Here is a 14,009-nt window from a genome sequence, read left to right on the forward strand (position 1 = left end):
GCAGGCATTAACGCTTCTTTAGATCTGAAGTTACAGGTGAAACTCGTCTGGTCTACATTCCAGTGCAAAAAAGTTCAATCTTATTCTGTTAATTCTCTTGAAAACAAAATTAATAGTAGTAGCTATTTGGGACCAGACGAAATCAGCTTTCATTTATAATTCATTGGGGGTAATGGGAGACTTAGATATTGTATCCAGATTTAAACTCACCAGTTTTTCCTGCCCCTTAAGCGTTTAAAATAAAATATGCAACAAAATGGATGACTTAGTGGAGATGGAAGCCCATTAATTGGGTTCCCCGTTAAACCGTTTACATACAAGTACACAGTTTTTATACTAAGGATTCGTGTTAAAAAGTCTTGTAAAGTTATTGTCTTTCACCCAGATATATCAGATGTCAGTGGAAGACCAGTGTGACTTCATTAGGGATGTTTAGTGTATTTAGAATGTGTAAATTTGTGCTTTGAACTGTAGTTTAATAAATGTAAAATTGCATCATAGTACTTGTTGTATTTGACCTAATGTAACCCTTGTATGATTGCAATAAATCTTTGTGTAGATTTTACTGTTTTTTCAGGCTAAAACTTTGGGAAAGGGGCTAGATATAGCAAAGGTAGTTTTGAAATAGATGTGTATATGGTCTGTTTTGAGGGTTATTTTTCTTTATAGCCCATTTGAGTTTAGTTTGGCTTAGTACATTTTTTCAGTTATTTAATTAGTAATTTAAGTAAAGTGTGTGGTAAATCATTGTGAAGTTTAGATTCATTAATGGAAACTTGATGTGCAGTAAGCATGATGTTTAACAATTTTAACACCAAAAACTGTTAATCCTGCATAAACCAATTGTAATAATTAATAGGTGTTTCTGTATAGATAGAATGCATAGAGTACCTTAGTAAATCTTTGAATCACAAATCTTTGGCTGACATGGAAGATTCTATTAAATACTTGGAAAAACTTTGGGGGAGGGGAGAAAATTGCAGAAAACTGCAGAGCACTAAAACTTAAAGAAGGGCTACATCTATATCCAGAAATCTGATGCTCTTTTGCACGGAATATTTAAATTCAGAGTGGGGAGGGGGGTGAAGCACACTTATTTTCTTCGATATCTCAATTGCAGTGATTTCAAATTTAGAATTCTTTTGTTAGTGTTTGAACTATTCCCTTAGTGTCTTGTTATTTTCCTATTTGTTCAGCTTATTAATTTTAATTCTTTTCATACTAAAATTTTATGGTGGTTGGGAAAGGAAGTTTTAGCATCACTAACCTGACATTTGTTGCCAGGAGTTTGCTTTGTTCACTGCTAGTATATTAGTTAGTACTCCTAGATCTCAGAATCACAATTGTAATAAAACAAACAACAGGGGTCAGTTTTTTCCTAACTTATTCTATGTTCAGATGTGGAATTTCTGTCTCCCAAGAGGAAATGTGACTTCACTTTGGTGCCAATGGACAGAAAATTCTACATCTGCTACATAGGAGAAGTTTGGAATGCACTTAAATAGCTGGTTTTTAACACCTTGATTTCAAGGTGAAAAGAAATTGATCATGAATCTCTAATTGCAATCTCAAACCAGTAGGTGCTTAATATTTTTAATTTAATTAATGCCCATTTGAATTTCATGGGTTCTATTACAAAATATTAGGGCCCCAGTCCATTGTCATCTAATTGCCCTTGGGCTTTCCCAAGGTATAATATGGGGTTTTATGCAAAATTCCAAGCTACCATGCAACATTTTTTTTAACCGTATTGAGGAGGAAGAACAATACACCCTGCCTTCTCCACATGTTGTGCATTGTTGTGTTCCAGAAATGCCAAATCTTTTTAAAGATGGTACAACTTGAGTCCCTGGCTTGACTATACAGGCTTGAGCTTTGTGGCAGATGGGTTTTGCCATCTCCATAGGAGAGCTGTTGTATGTGAAACAGCTCAGATTTGCAAATACCACATGTGAATGATTCGGTAACTTTAAGAAATGTCTGTATTGTATTTAAAGACTGTTTGCCATAAATCTAAAGTTCAAACCTCTGTATTTCAATTTGGTATGCTAAAAATTAATGTAAAATCTTTTATATAATATTGTAATCTCAGTTCAAAATTTAACTGAAAATATAAAACCCAAATGATTTCTATATAGTAAATTGAACTGTAAAGGTAACTTGTGTGTGATTCTGAATACACAGATAAAATGTTTTTATTCCTCCTGTTTTACTTTGAATGGATTCTATCACAAAATAGAGGTGAAATTTTACCTATCAGCTTTGTGTATATTGATTGCAAACATTTTTTTCAAAATCTTTTTTTTTACAAAGTACAAAGAATCTGGTAAAATGATACTGGGTGTTACATAAAGAACAGTATGATGGTTTTGATGAAGTCAGTATGTGTGAGCAAAGATGTTTCTGGGGCCACCTTTCTAGACATTAATTTGCCGGCTTCCAAGGGATTTTAAACTCTAAATGAAATAGTTCTATAAATTAAGCTATTCATATAATGTGAGTACTGATAACAGTGAATGCAAATTTGGGTTATCTAGTTGCTAGGCTGCTGTGGCTTTCAGAAATCTATAAACTGCTAAAATGAAAACCAACATCTGTTCTTGGAACACTTTTTAACTGGGTAACTAGATAAGTTTATTGTTACTCAGTATTTTCCTAGAAGGAATGTTAAGTGTAAAGGCTTGTTACTTAGGCAGTGATAGTTAAAGAAGACTTATGATTCCAGTCAGCCAGGTTCAGATCTTCTTTGGCCATTAATGCATCAATGTGGATGTATCCTAGTCACTTAAACTTTCTGTGCTTCGGAGCTTCCTAGTATTAGAACAATTAGACTATCTCCTTTCAGACAGGTTGCACTGGGACTTAATTTTTCTTGCCTTTGTGATGGAGACAAAACCTAACCTTGCTAGATCATTGGGGATTAAAAGAATTTCACTGTATTAAAAGCTTCTCACTGCTAGCCGAGCGTGGGTGTACACACTTGTGATCCCGTACTTGGGAGGCTGAGACAGGAGGATTGCTGGTTCAAGACTAGCCTCAGCTATTTAGGCCTTCTGCAACTTAATGAGACCCTGTTTTGAAATAAGGAATAAAAAATAGGGCTGGGGGTATAGCTCGGAGGTAGAATGCCCCTGGGTTCAACCCCCAGTACAACGCACGCGCGCGCGCGCGCGCGCACGCGCGCACACACACACACACACAGTGCCTTACTGCAGTGCTTGACAATTGGATAATGGTCTCTGGGGATGTTGCTTGGTCTAAAGAAGGCTTTAACATACACTCTGGCATTTGGGTTTTGGCCTTTTACATTAGACTCAGGGTGAAAGTTGGGAGAAAGACATCCCTGCCTGCTGCTTTTATTAGGTGCTCTAATTTTAATATTATCTTGCATAATTATCTAGAAGGTACAGTATAGGCAGTTAAATTACCTAGTAGAAATCAATTACAATATGAAACAAATTTAGTCTTCCAACCATTCAAGTGAGGGAAATTATTTTATCCATCCTGAAGGTCAAAGTGCAGATATTTGCAGATGCTGACTTTCATAGGAGTGATAAACTTGACCTGGGAATAAAGGGCTCCAGCCTTTTCAGGAGCACAACCACTTTAGTGTGAGCTAACTAGCCTTAAGGGTGACTGTATTTTATTTTTTGACTAAACATTTAGTTATTTGGAGGGGGAGGTGGTTGGGATTGAGCCAAGGGCATTCTGCCTCCGAGCTGCACCTCCTAGCCCTGTTTTATTATTTATTTGGAAACAGGATCTAAGTTGAAGCCTAAGTTGCTGCAGCTGGCTTCAAACCTTCAATCCTATCTCAGGCTCCCAACATTTAGTTGTTCTTGAAATTACCAAACAACTCTGGAAGAGCAAGACCTACATGTTGCATAACAAAACCAACCCTTTAAAAGTTAGTAATAACGTTCATATGGCAATGACGTGAAATGCCCTGAGTACAGTTTAATAATTTGAAGAGTAAAATCGTGCTATGTATTTGTGAGGTCACTTGAGAATGGAATGGTGGGTCCTGCAGCAGCTAAAGTGCAGAAGATTTCATCACCCAGATAGGATTTAGCTCTCTCTGTGCTCATTCTTGATGGATGTATTTTCATAATAAAAGTAAGGTAAAGATTATATGGCTCCTGGGGCCCTTTTCTGCTAGGACCGGAATCAATTTTGAGTCAGATTTGGGCTTTTCCCCTGGCCCATGTGTTGCTAATTTGCAGCAGGAGAGTTTGAAGAAATTCTGGTAATGTATAAACATCTGATTGGAAAAAGATTTTTTAAAATGAAAAGTCACAGTTCATACTCATACATAGAGGAATTGGGTTAGGATGTTGCAGCTCAGTGCTTGCCATGCCTGTGTGACACCCTGGGTTCGGTTCTCTGGTACTAAAAAAGACCTAAAGATAATTTGAAAAATCAAGCTGTTTATAAAGAGGAATTGTTCTTCCCTTATTAATAACATGGTGGGCGCTCCACTCTCCCCTGACCCCAAATCATTGTGCATGCATTTACCCAGAAAAGAATACAGGTATAGGAACATTGAAGCTAGGCTTGGAAGGTACTCTACCTTCAGTGTAATACAGGTGAAAGGTTTCTCTCAAATTGAGACTGGTCCAACTAAGTGGATATCTGCCCAATATCTTGAGCTTTTGCCTTGGCATACTAAATGAATCGGGTAAGAACCAGCTTTCTTCTGAATTCTTTGACCTGTGTATTTAACTTAGCTTCAAGAGCAGTTTGTTAAATGGTCTTCCAAAGTCCGGTTCTGCAGCAGTACTGCTAACGCCATTTGCAGATGGCCTGCTAAAAATTACCACCCAATCAGCCTAATGGGTGTGGCAGTAGAACAATGGTTTGTGTCAAGAGCACAAAATATCAAGGATTTTATATGAAATAAGTTTCCCCGTCAAGTCAAATCTTATCGTAAATTATGATGCCTGTCTGGTGTTTGCCTGTCTCTACAACTGTGTCACCACTCAGTTTTTAGCCTGTGCATGCAGAGGAGGGGACCCTTGGCTGAAGTTTAGGGATTTTTAACTATCTACATCTCACTGATCTATTTTCTACCTTTTGCTTCTCTAATTGTTTCATCTGGGGAGGTTTCTCAGCTCTAACTGCTAAGCCTTCTATTTTTACTTCTGCGATTTTAAATTTCCAAGCTAAGGTTGCTGTGCTATTGCTTGTCTGAGAATTTTGGAAATGCCCCACTTCATCTTCAGCCCTGGATAGTCTGGTTAACCTTAAATTATCTTTTAAATTAATCCTTCATGATTAGAGGCAGCCCTCAAATGACTGTTGACTCTTGTATCTGCAGAGGCAGGGGTAGGGGAGTCAAAGCAACCAACTGTGAAGGCAGTTTGTCCACAGAAAATGCGCTATCTTAGCCGGGCGTGGTGGTGCATGCTCATAATTCCCACCCTTGGGAGGCTGAGACAAGAGGATCACACAGGTTCGAAGCCAGCCTCTCTGGCTGTTTCCAAATAAAACCCTGTTTTGGAGACCCTGTTTCCAAATAAAAATATAAAAATAGGTCTGGGAGTGTAGCCCGGAGTAGAAGGCCCCTGGGTTCCATCCCCAGTACCTCACACACACACACACACCAAAAAAAGCGCCATCATGGTAAGTTAGTTGGAACTAATGTCATCATTTTGGGGTCTTTGCTGATTCTTCATGTCACCTACCTAAAGGGTGATGAGCTGTTTGTTGGAAGCCCAGCAGGGGAAGAGGGTTGGGCTCCTTTAGTGTCACTCAGGTGCCCCTGCCATCCCAAAACTTGATGTGGGAGTCTGCATTCTTGAAGAAAGAGGGCTTTTGCCCAGCTGCGTAGTGTAGGAAAAAGGATTTGGATGTTCGAGCACAAATATGGATACTTATTTTATGCCCATCTTTGGAGGGCAAGTTTACTGCCCACTCCTGTACTCCCTTTGAATTTGAGTCACTGTTTAACCTACTGCTGGTCGTGAGATTTTATTTCTTGATGCTGCTAAATTGTCTACTTCCCGCCTCCCATTTTTCATCTTGGATCTTCCTTTCCTTTCGGATTTTGCCCTTTTTAGTTCAAGAAGGAAGAGTAGGTCTATGTTTCCAATTCACCAATGATGTGTTATATATATCACATGTATAAACAATTGTCAAGGGAATTTAGGATTTGGGGAGACCAAACTGCCTCTTGGATCTAAATTTGGGAAGAATTTTAAAGGCACTCTGATTCAAAATACAAAAAAAGTGAAGATAGTGTGTGAAGTTTTTGTGTATTGTTGGTATGTAACAGTTTGCCAAAGTGATACAAGAAATGGCATTTTGATTTTTGCATTTGTCTAAAGTTGCTTTCAAATTCAATGAATAAAAAGTTGTTTTTTTAATCAGTGAATAATGGCATGGTGCACGCTTGCAATCCTAGCACTTGGGAAGCTGAGACAGAAAGGTTGTAGGTTCCTGGCCAGCCTCAGCCATGTAGTGAGGCCCTATACAACCCAATGAGACCTAGTTTCAAAATTAAGGGGAAAAAAATAGGGATGGGGGCTAGGCTCAGAGGTGGAATGCCTCTGGGTTCAATCCCCAGTACTGCAAAAAAAAAAAAAAAAAAAAAAACCCACAAATGAGTGGGGTAGTTTAAATGGTAACTTAAAAATTAGAAGCACACACCTTGTGCTGCTACAAACTAGTATTTTTTGGGCACGGGAAAACCCAGGACCCTGCACACACCAGGCAAGGGCTGAGTAGCATCCCCAGCCCCTTTTGTTATTTTGAGAAGGCTTCCCTGAGTGGTTCGGGTTGGGCCACAGCTTGTGATCCTCCTTTGTCCTCCTCAGTAGCTGAGGTTACTTTCAGGTAAGCACCATTCTCGGCTGCTACAAGTCACTCTTAATGCACCTGAGGCGTTTCCTCCATGTTTAATGCTCAGTAATGCCCCTCTGCTTTACTTACTTTGTCTTAAACCTGCCCTCTCACAATATAGTTCTTATTTTGAATTTCTTAACAGAAAGGAAATGAGAGGATCTTTCAAAGTTTAGGCTTTTTTCCTTCCTAATACTATATTTCTGTTGGAGGCAAGAATACAAACAACACAGAAGTTTCTGGACTAAGAAGGGAACTTTAGTGGTCCTCAAAGGCAGCATTTTAAAATAACTGCAGAGTAATCTGGGCTGGTGCAGAGGGTGCCAGGGAAGGGAGGTGGGCGCGGGGCTGAACTGAGGAGCTCAGTCTAGGCAGACACCCCTCCCCCTTCCTCCGAGAGGCTTGTCACTACCACACCTTGTGAACCTGCCCAGAGGTCAGCATGCGAACTTCTGTGATGGAATAAAAAGGGGTTCAGAGCACAACATTTAGACTTATCAGTACAGTGTTACAAAAAGGAACAAAATGATAGTACAGAAAACTGGGCGTGGTGGCGCACACTTGTAATCCCAGCATTCAGGAGGCTGGGACCAGAGGATCGCAGTTCGCGGGCAGCCTCAGCTGCTTAGGCCTTCCGCAACTTAGTGAGACCCTGTTTCAAGATAAAGAATAAAAGATAGGGCAGGGGGTGTAGCTCAGAGGTCTAATGCCTCTGGGTTCCATCCCCAGACCCACAAAAAAGAAAAAAATGATAGTACAGAGTTGGGTGTGGTAGCGCACACTTGTTTTTTTTTTTTTTTTTTTTTTTTTAGAAATCATGCTTTTTTATTGAGAACTTAATTCACACCATTTCCTCTCTTGGCTGCTGCTCTGGCAACTCAGGTTGCAACCTCTCAAGAACATGACATTGGACCAGGCATGAGAGCCCGAGTGAACGCGGCCCCAAACCCGGGTTTTGAGAACAGCGACAACTGGGACAGTCCATGTCTCCACCTTCTAAATGTAGACGACCTGAAGCTCAGTGCAGGCATGGAGACAAGATGCACCAGGAACGAGCTCCGGTGCCCCTCTCTGTGCAGGGCAAGATGGTCTGGGGAAACCCAGATCTGACCACCAGCCGCATCTGTTAGGAATGGCCCTTTGTTTCTGTTTTGCCAAAGAGGAATCCAGTCTACTAAAAGGGATACAATGGATCAGAATAAATCAACTCACAAGAAACATTGCTAGATGACTTCTGGTTGCTGAGACTATACAGCATATTGTGTCAAAGTGGCAAAATTTGCCAGGCATGGTGGTGGAGCACGCTTGTAATCCCAGCATTTGGGAGGCTGAGACAGGATCGTGGTTCACAGACAGCCTCAGCTACTTAGTGAAGCCTTTTGAAACTCAGTGAGACCCAGTTTCAAACTAAAGAATAAAAAATAGGGCTGGGGGTATAGCTTGGAGGTAGAATGCCCCTGGGTTCCGTCCCCAGTACCGCAAAAAAAAAAAAAAAAAAAAGGCAAAATTCCAGACATTCTAAGAAAACGAAATCCAAAGGCGGCAGCTACATTCACTGGTAGGCTCATGTAGGCCACAATACCTACAAACCTTCATTTTTTTTCGGTGTATATGGAAAGGGCCAAGACCCCAATTATCAAAATAACTTATTTGGGTACATTACAGTGCACAGAATGTTGGAAAGACGCTCTCTCGAAGGCTTTCTATCAAGGGCCCACGTCACTGTGGAAGGACTGCAGCCCAGGGCGCAGGCCCTCATCAGCTCCACCTCTCCTCCTCTTTGGTGGCGGTAGCCTCAGCGGGCATGGCTTCCTCTAAGTGTTGTGCGGGCTGCTTCTCCTTGTCGTCCTCCTCGTCTTGGGGATAGAGGTCAGGGTATTTCTACATGCATTCCTGCATGGCCCAGAACTGGTCGGCACAGCCTGAGCCCTTGATTTCCTCTGTGCTATAGTGGAAGCAGGAAAAGGCCGACTTGAATTGCTCCCCACAGGGGCCGTTGGCCATTCCCCCAAGGCACGGGCAGTTCCGGTTTATGTCTCCATTTAGCAGTTATCGACCCATGTTCTTCATAAGGAACATTGGGGTCGTCAGCCACCAGCTCTGCACTGCTGGGACTTTCGTGATCTTTGGTCACTAATATGATTCGATCCTTCCCTTCCTGCCAGCAGGAGGCCATGGCTGCAGATGGGCACTCTGACCTCGGGGCAGCAGCAGTTGCGCCCATTACCCCCACGTGGTGACCTCGCTCTCCTTGGGCTGCAGGCAGCACACACTTGTAATCTCAGTACTTGGGAGGCTGAAATAGAGAAGCACAATTTTTCCACCAGCCCCAGCAACTTTGTGAGACTCTCCACAACTTAATGAGACCTTGTTTCAAAATAAAAATTAAAGTAGGGCTGGGCTGGGGGTGTAGCTCAGAGGCAGAATGCTCCTGGGTTCAATCTCCAGTGCCAATAAATGAATGAATGAATGAATGAATGAATGAATGAATGAATAGGATAGTGTAGGCTTTGGCTTTTGTACTCAGTTCATACATGTTACGAGCTACATCAGCCCACGCCTGGTGTTAGGACTTTACATCACATGCCAGGTCACTTACCTTCCTTCACCTAACAAACCACAGCCCCTCCTCTTCCTTTTTCAAACATATGCAAAACTACTCTCTCAAGCCTGGTGTGATGGTGCGTGCTTGTAGAGGCAGCCAGTAGCTGATCTGAAATTAAGTGTTCTTTAAAATACCTTTCCGCCAGATGTAGTGGTGCATGCCTGTAATCTCAGTGCTTGGGAGGCTGAGACGAGAATCATAGGTTCAAGACCAGCATCAGCAATTTAGTAAAAACCTCTTTCAATATAAAAATAGGGCTGGAGGTGTAATTTGGAGATAGAATTCTCCTGAGTATCATCTCCAGTCACACACACACACACACACACACACACACACCCACACATACATATCTTTCATAGGACTGGGTATGTAGTTTAGCACGTGGGAGGCCCTGGGTTTAATCCCCAGTACTGCAACAAACAAACTCAAGGAGAATGACTTAGTAAAGGGGGCCTTAAGCCGGGCGTGGTGGCACACACTTGTAATCCCCACGCTTGGGAGGTGAAGACAGGAGGATCACAGGTTCGAAGCCAGCCTCTCTGGCTTAAGAGACCCTGCTTAAAAAAAAAAGTCTGGGAGGGTAGCCCGAAGGTAGAAGGGTTCCATCCATCCCCAGTACCACCACCAAAGGGGGCTTAAAAATTAGATGATTTTATTTATTTATTTATTTATTTATTTATTTATTTATTTGCAGGTCTGGGGATGGAACCCAGGGACATTCTACCTCTGAGCTACAGCCCCTGCCCTATTTTTTTTTTTAATTCTTTATTTTGAAACCGGGCCTCACTAAGTAACTGAGGCTGTCTGCGAACCTTGATCCTCCAGTCTCAGCCTCCCGAATGCTGGGATTACAAGTGTGCACCACCATGCCAGGCTTGATGGTTTTAGATATTTACAGAGATCATTCTAAGGTTCTACCAAAGGTGACCACATTTTTGGCTCTGAGGCTTCTAGAAGACCCAGTTTAAAAGGGGAACGAGCCGGGCGTGGTGGCGCACACTTGTACCTGTTTCAAAATAAAGAATTAAAAATAGGGCTGGGAGTGTAGCCCGGAGGTAGAATGCTTCTGGGTTTCATCCCCAGTACCACAAAAAGGGGGGGGTGGGGGTGGGGAATGAATACATTTTATTTAAATGTCAAAAAAATGTTTAACAGAATTCAAATTGGCATAGGATTCCAGTAAGACTTTTTTTTTTTTTTTTTCTCCATGCAGTTTATCAGGGCAACTAAGTTCTAGCTGCAATCTGACAGTTGAGTAGGCCCCCTGGGTTCCTGGTGAGCAAGCCCTTGCTCAGGCTGGCGGCCTCAGCCACTCACAACTCAGGTTTGGGCAGCAGTGGTGGCCCATCCCACTAGAGGGCGCTCGTGGATCACCATTGCTCATCGTGGCTGGGAAGATGCTGCAAACAATGGTTTGTCTACGTGTAGTTTATTCCACATTGTATTCAACTATTCCAGACACACCTCTGAAGTCACAAAGGCTCTATTTTCCTGTCTTTTGCATGACTAGGGGACATATTTTGAGGTGGGGAGGTTCCAGGAGGAAGAAGAGATGTCTGCCTCACTTTCCCATCCCTTCCCAAATATGGCCCAATAGCAAAAGCCTTTGCCCCGGCATATCCCAAATAAATAATAGGTTTTCAGTTACCAAGACAACTGCAGGAAGCCAGGTGTGGTGGTGCACACCTGTAATCCCAGTACTTGGGAGGCTGAGACCGAAGGATCACTGGTTCAAGGACAGCCTCCCCAAGTAGCGAGATTCTCATCAACCCTGACTCTTTCAAAATAAAATAAGAAGAGGGCTGGGGATGCAGCGCGAAGGTAGAATGCCCCTGGGTTCAATCCCCAGTGCCCTCTCCCCATCTACACACAAGGAGCCCCAAGCAGAATGTGGGGAGGACGTTTCCTGGGTGTGGAACAGGTAAGGGAAGGATCTTAGAAGATACGCCTCAAAGGATGTGGTGGTTAAATGTTAGAGTCCTGGTTTTTGAGGTGCCGCAGGGATTTGGAGCCACCTGATGAGAGGGTTTGGAAGGGCTCTTTGTGGAGTGGGTGAAGTGGTTACGGTGAGGCTCGCAATGCAGGGAAAAGTTGGGATCGGTCGGTTGGGAGAAAGGGGGCTTTGACTGATTGAGACATGAAACAGGCCATTTTATCTGTGGGGGACGTATCTCTGGTTTTGCTAGGTCAATGGATCTGTTTTTGTGGTTCAGAATCCATGTTCTTGATGGCAGCCAGTCAACAGGTTTCCCAGAGATTAACTGACTAACTGTGCGTGTGTATGTGTGTGTGTGTGTGTGTGTGTGTGTGTGTGTGTGTGTGTGTGTGTGTGTTACTGGTATTGAACCTAGGGGCATTCTACCTTTGAGCTGCACCCCCAGGCAGTTTTTATTTTTTATTTTGAAATAGGGCCTCACTAAATCGCAGAGGGTCTCACTACATTGCTGAGGCTGAACTCAAACCTGCTGTCCTGTCTCAGGCGCTAGGATTACAAGCGTGCACCACTGCGCCGGGAGACCAACCCTTGAACATCTTTGTAACCCACACTGTCCAGCTCGGTGTTTCACAAGCAGGCTTCGGAGGATGTGGTTTGTTGTTGGCTTTTGTCCTCAAGCAGCTTCCTGAGTCACACCTAAGATGTGGATTCACCAAGGAGAGACTTTGCCACTTCGTCTTCACCTCGTCAGTGCTTTGCTTTTGATCCACATTGGCCTTCCATTTTTCCAAGTGAATTTTGCCATTAGGCATTACCCCTCAATATAGTCCTCCATTTTCTTTCTTTCTTTTTTTTTTTTTTTTTTTTTTTTTTGGTGGTACTGGGGGTGGAACCCAGAGGCTTTCTACCTCTGGGCTATACTCCCAGACCTTTTTTATATTTTATTTGGAAACAGGGTTTCACTAAGTTGCTGAAAGCCTCACTAAGTAGCTGAGGCTGGCTTCAAACCCATGCCATCCTCCTGTCTCAGCCTCCCAAGCGCGGGGATTACAAGCAAGCGCCACCACACCCGGCTTCTTCTTCTTTTTAAGCCAGGATCTCTCATAGCCAGGCTGGCCTCAAACTCCCAGGCTCCAGCAGCACTCTTGCGCCTGGGCCTGGCATTCTGACTCATCTGGCTGGCTGGCAGCCCCACCCTGCTCTGCCCCGGAGGCAGCCTAGGCCTGTGGCCAGGCCTTTTCCTGGCCTGTGGTCCAAAGGGCATGGGAGGCCTGGGGAAGAGAGTGAGGCTCCGCCGGCAGTCATTCCTGGGCTCACTCCCTGAAGTTGCACCTGAGTGAGTGGTTCTCAGCAAAGTCCCCAGCTCCTGGGGGCCCCACTCTCTCTCTGTCTCTTGTGTGGTCCATCTTTCCCTCCTCTTGCCCTGTCGCTACAGCCCCAGGTTGTCCTATATCCTGCCCCTGCTCTTGTGAATTGTCCCCACAGGAAAAGCTAGCTGGGTGTGGTGATGCATGTCTGTAATCCCAGTACCTGGGAAGCTGAGACAGGAGAATCGCAAGTTCGAAGCCAACCTCAGCAACTTAGAGAGACCCTGTTTTTATATAAAAAATAAAAAGAGCTTGAGGTGTAGCTTAGAGGTAGAATGTTCCTTGATTCAATCTCCAGTACCAAAAAAGAAAAAGAAAAATTTCCCGAATCGTTTGGTCTGAGTATATCACCCACCCGCTCCCTACGTAGTCTCTAATAGATCTTTCTGGCCCGCCATCATTCAGTGATTCTTGAGGACACGGCTGCATGTTGTTTATGTCCCCAGAACCTGGCAAACCTAGCAGCTGTTCTTTGTTGGATGGTGACCAAACTCATAAACACTCTCTTGTTTCTGATTCTGCTTCTCCTGGGCTCGTCCTGGGATGAAGTGACCAGAACGCGCATTGCCACAGGGACAAGCAAACAGGAGAGAATGTTCATCATTCATTCATTCATTCATTCATTCATTCACACGCTTATCCAAGGCCGACTCGTTGAGCGCGTACTCCACTGCAGGCACTAGGAACACCAGCGTGGGCAAAGGGGACACGGACACAGACGGATCAGACCAATACGCACATGACAAGAGATGGGCATTTGGCTGGTCAGGAAGCCTTCCTGGGGAAATGCCAGCTGCGCTGAGATATGAATGAAGAGCAGAAGCTAATTAGGTGAAGAGGTAGAAGGAGAATGATCTGTGCAAGGATTACAGTACGTGCAAGGGCCGTGGGGTAGAAACTCAAGAGCCTGAGAAAGTGCCATTGGAGTGTAGAGACTTGGGCATTGTGTGGGACAGAGCCAGACCAGACGGGCCTCTGCGGGCCTTCTCAGGAACTTCCCTTTTCCCAACTCCATAGTACTAGGGATTGAACCCACAGGTGCTCTACCAATAAGCTGTACGCCTAACCCCTTGTATTTATTTTTTAAAATTTGAAACAGGGTCTTGCTAAGTTGCTTAGGCTGGCTTCAAATATGTGATTCTCCTGCCTCAGCCTCCCCAGGAGCTGGGATTACAAGCATGTGCTTGAATGTCCATTTTATCTTAAAAGAAGTAGGGCAGCCCATGTCTTTATAGTTGGGGAGGCGTTTCAAAGCTGCCAA

General features: G+C 43.6%; 1 pseudogene across 1 annotated transcript; it reads right to left on the bottom strand.

The window, feature by feature from the left end:
• Positions 1 to 8,598: 8,598 nt before the first annotated feature.
• Positions 8,599 to 9,016, bottom strand: LOC308261869 (mitochondrial intermembrane space import and assembly protein 40-like; annotated as a pseudogene). The gene has a single exon. The product of its transcript is annotated as a mitochondrial intermembrane space import and assembly protein 40-like (transcript).
• Between the last annotated feature and the right edge of the window lie 4,993 nt (positions 9,017 to 14,009).

Source organism: Muscardinus avellanarius (genome assembly GCF_963383645.1).
Source record: "Muscardinus avellanarius genome assembly, chromosome: 4".
NCBI classification, from domain to species: domain Eukaryota; kingdom Metazoa; phylum Chordata; class Mammalia; order Rodentia; family Gliridae; genus Muscardinus; species Muscardinus avellanarius.